This window comes from Dermochelys coriacea, chromosome 1 (assembly GCF_009764565.3).
Source record: "Dermochelys coriacea isolate rDerCor1 chromosome 1, rDerCor1.pri.v4, whole genome shotgun sequence".
NCBI classification, from domain to species: domain Eukaryota; kingdom Metazoa; phylum Chordata; order Testudines; family Dermochelyidae; genus Dermochelys; species Dermochelys coriacea.
Genome location: NC_050068.2, coordinates 3495783 through 3500655, shown reverse-complemented (window position 1 = coordinate 3500655; position 4873 = coordinate 3495783). Strand labels below are relative to the sequence as shown.

The following is a 4873-nucleotide window of genomic DNA, read 5'->3' as shown; positions in this document are numbered from 1 at the left end:
CATTGCAACTTGAGACCATTACTCCTCGTTCTGTCATCTGCTACCATTGAGAACAGTCTAGAGCCATCCTCTTTGAAACCCCCTTTCAGGTAGTTGAAAGCAGCTATCAAATCCCCCCTCATTCTTCTCTTCTGCAGACTAAACAATCCCAGCTCCCTCAGCCTCTCCTCATAAGTCATGTGCTCTAGACCCCTAATCATTTTCGTTGCCCTTCGTTGTACTCTTTCCAATTTATCCACATCCTTCCTGTAGTGTGGGGCCCAAAACTGGACACAGTACTCCAGATGAGGCCTCACCAGTGTCGAATAGAGGGGAACGATCACGTCCCTCGATCTGCTCGCTATGCCCCTACTTATACAACCCAAAATGCCATTGGCCTTCTTGGCAACAAGGGCACACTGCTGACTCATATCCAGCTTCTCGTCCACTGTCACCCCTAGGTCCTTTTCCGCAGAACTGCTGCCGAGCCATTCGGTCCCTAGTCTGTAGCGGTGCATTGGATTCTTCCATCCTAAGTGCAGGACCCTGCATTTATCCTTATTGAACCTCATTAGATTTCTTTTGGCCCAATCCTCCAATTTGTCTAGGTCCTTCTGTATCCTATCCCTCCCCTCCAGCGTATCTACCACTCCTCCCAGTTTAGTATCATCCGCAAATTTGCTGAGAGTGCAATCCACACCATCCTCCAGATCATTTATGAAGATATTGAACAAAACGGGCCCCAGGACCGACCCCTGGGGCACTCCACTTGACACCGGCTGCCAACTAGACATGGAGCCATTGATCACTACCCGTTGAGCCCGACAATCTAGCCAGCTTTCTACCCACCTTATAGTGCATTCATCCAGCCCATACTTCCTTAACTTGCTGACAAGAATGCTGTGGGAGACCGTGTCAAAAGCTTTGCTAAAGTCAAGAAACAATACATCCACTGCTTTCCCTTCATCCACAGAACCAGTAATCTCATCATAAAAGGCGATTAGATTAGTCAGGCATGACCTTCCCTTGGTGAATCCATGCTGACTGTTCCTGATCACTTTCCTCTCCTCTAAGTGCTTCAGGATTGATTCTTTGAGGACCTGCTCCATGATTTTTCCAGGGACTGAGGTGAGGCTGACCGGCCTGTAGTTCCCAGGATCCTCCTTCTTCCCTTTTTTAAAGATGGGCACTACATTAGCCTTTTTCCAGTCATCCGGGACTTCCCCCGTTCGCCACGAGTTTTCAAAGATAATGGCCAAGGGCTCTGCAATCACAGCCGCCAATTCCCTCAGCACTCTCGGATGCAATTCGTCCGGCCCCATGGACTTGTGCACGTCCAGCTTTTCTAAATAGTCCCTAACCACCTCTATCTCTACAGAGGGCTGGCCATCTCTTCCCCATTTTGTGTTGCCCAGCACAGCAGTCTGGGAGCTGACCTTGTTAGTGAAAACAGAGGCAAAAAAAGCATTGAGTACATTAGCTTTTTCCACATCCTCTGTCACTAGCTTGCCTCCCTCATTCAGTAAGGGGCCCACACTTTCCTTGGCTTTCTTCTTGTTGCCAACATACCTGAAGAAACCCTTCTTGTTACTCTTGACATCTCTTGCTAGCTGCAGCTCCAGGTGCGATTTGGCCCTCCTGATATCTTTCCTACATGCCCGAGCAATATTTTTATACTCTTCCCTGGTCATATGTCCAAGCTTCCACTTCTTGTAAGCTTCTTTTTTATGTTTAAGATCCGCTAGGATTTCACCATTAAGCCAAGCTGGTCGCCTGCCATATTTACTATTCTTTCGACTCATCGGGATGGTTTGTCCCTGTAACCTCAACAGGGATTCCTTGAAAAAATTCCTTGGAGTCATCTGCTATACTATTGCTTCAGGCCTTAGACCCCATCTGAACCTGTCTGTACAGAGTGGAGATTAGTAGCTCATGTCATCACATATATAAGGGTCCAGGATGAAATAAGTTGTCGTGTCCTGTGTTTCTTGTATCCTATGCCACCAATGCTGGGGCTGGGTCATAAACTGACCTTTCACTTCATGAACACCCTGATTATCCTTGAACTAAGGTGTTTGCTTTTCACGCTGTACACAATTGGGTTCATCAGAGGAGGAACCAGCAGGTTGATGTAGCCCAGGACAATCTGAAGTAAGGGAGAAGAGCCCGTCCCAAATCTATGTATCAAAGTCAGGCTGAACTCTGGTGTGTAGAAGAGCAGGACGGCGCAGAGATGGGAGATGCAGGTGTTCCGGACCCTGAGGAACTCCTTGTGGGACGCGATGCTCAGCACTGTTTTGAGGATCATCACATAAGAGAAAAAGATGAGCAGCGAGTCCAACCCCACTATTAAGACTGTAATAATCAAGCCATAGATATTGTTGACTCTGATATCTGAACAAGCCATCTTCATTACCTCCTGGTGCATACAGTAAGAATGGGAGAGGACATTCGCTCGACAATATCGGAACCGTTTCAGGAGAAGGGGGAGTGAGAGCATCACGGCCACCCCTCTTAGAACACACACCAGTCCCATCTTGGCTATTCTCGGCAGGGTTAAGATGGAAGAATATCTCAGTGGGTCACAGATTGCGATGAAGCAGTCAAAGGCCATCAACAAGAGCATGGATGATTCAATGCAGTGAAGTGACTGGATAAAGAACAACTGGACAAAACAGGTGTCGAAGCTGATCTCCCTAGAGTTAAATAAGTATATGCCCAGTATAGTCGGTATGGTGGCTATCGATAAGCCAAGGTCTGTGATGCCCAACATTGAAAGGAAAATGTACATGGGCTCATGGAGGCTTGGATCAGTTTTTATAATGAACAGAATGACTGAGTTTCCTAATATTGAAATGACATACATTAAGCACAAGGGGAGAGAGATCCAGAGATTTTGGACGTCTTCCTGCCCAGGTATCCCGTGAGAAGGAACACTGCAGATTTGAATTTGGTGTCATTGACAGCTGATATTATGTACTGGACAGATCCAAGGAGTTTTGAACTTTCCTTCCTGAAAGGAAAAAGAACAGGCAACTAGATGATATTTAATGAGACATCTTTCCTTTCTCTGTACAAGTCTAGAGACTCCCATGAGCTAAAGAAAAATCAGCAAAAACAAAGTCTAGGATTTACACCACCGATACCAAAATAGACATTCCCAGACTGCATGAGACCTGTAGTCCATCTAGCCCAGTATCCACTGGCCAGTTCCACATGCTTCAGAGGAAGGTGGAAGGAGTTCTGCAACAGGCATCTATGAGATAACCTGCTCCCAAAGTTTCCCCCTTACACCCACTAGTTAGAGATGGTGGTGTAAATCAGGAAGGTTTAGAGCCATTCCAACAGTTTTTAAAACAGTCCTCACTAGCATAATTGGAATTTCTGGTTACCCATATAAACATCCAGTCCCACTTTTAATCCTGCTGAGCTCTTTTTCCCATTGATATCCTGTGGCTGGGAGTTCTGCAGCCTACTTGAGTACTGTGTGATTTTACAATTGTGACCTTCCCACAGACAGCCTTTCTGGCCCTCCACTTCTGAGTGTGGCCCATTATATACAGTGGATGGTGAATACGGTCATTATATTTATCTGTGTTACATTGAAGATATTTTTAAACATGGTTCATTGCCTCATTATAATTTTTTTTCTCCACTCCTGAGACTCCAAATTATGCCACTGCCTTTCTGCAGCACGTGGGATAAATTTCCAGGGTCATGTTCTGTATTAACTAACATTGACTTCAACTGTGTCACTCCAGATTTACATGTGTAAATTCAATAAGAACCAGTCTCTATTCACAAAAAGAAAAGGAGTACTTGGGGCACCTTAGAGACTAACAAATTTATTTGAGCATAAGCTTTCGTGAGCTACAGCTTCATCGGATGCATTTGGTGGAAAATACAGAGAGGAGATTGATATACACACACACAGAGAACATGAAACAATGGGTTTATCATACACACTGTAAGGAGAGTGATCACTTAAGATAAGCCAACACGAGCAGCGGGGGGGTGGGGAAAGGAGGAAAACCTTTCATGGTGACAAGCATGTTTCCAAGCAAGTTTCCAGCAGTTAACAAGAATATCTGAGGAACAGTGGGGGGTGGGGTGGGGAGAAATAACATGGGGAAATAGTTTTACTTTGTGTAATGACTCATCCATTCCCAGTCTCTATTCTACCTGGTGGCTGAACTTTGTGACTTTGTCCTCACCCATAACTATTTCACATTTGGTGACAATGTATACCTTCAAATCAGCGGCACCTCGATGGGTACCCGCATGGCCCCACAGTATGCCAACATTTTTATGGCTGACTTAGAACAACGCTTCCTCAGCTCTCATCTTCTAATGCTCCTACTCTACTTGCGCTACATTGATGACATCTTCATCATCTGGACCCATGGAAAAGAAGCCCTTGAGAAATTCCACCATGATTTCAACAATTTCCATCCCACCATCAACCTCAGCCTGGACCAGTCCACACAAGAGATCCACTTCCTGGACACTACGGTGCTAATAAGCGATGGTCACATAAACACCACCCTATATCGGAAACCTACTGATCGCTATTCCTACCTACATGCCTCTAGCTTTCATCCAGATCACACCATACGATCCATTATCTACAGCCAAGCTCTACGATATAACCGCATTTGCTCCAACCCCTCAGACAGAGACAAACACCTACAAGATCTCTATCATGCATTCCTACAACTACAATACCCACCTGCTGAAGTGAAGAAACAGATTGACAGAGCCAGAAGAGTACCCAGCAGTCACCTACTACAGGACAGGCCCAACAAAGAAAATAACAGAACCCCACTAGCCATCCCCTTCAGCCCCCAACTAAAACCTCTCCAACGCATCATCAAGGATCTACAACCTATCCTGA

The 4873-nt window shown here is 45.6% G+C and overlaps 1 pseudogene; it reads right to left on the bottom strand.

The window, feature by feature from the left end:
• Positions 1-2014: 2014 nt before the first annotated feature.
• On the bottom strand, positions 2015-3166 carry LOC119847008 (annotated as a pseudogene).
• Positions 3167-4873: the final 1707 nt, after the last annotated feature.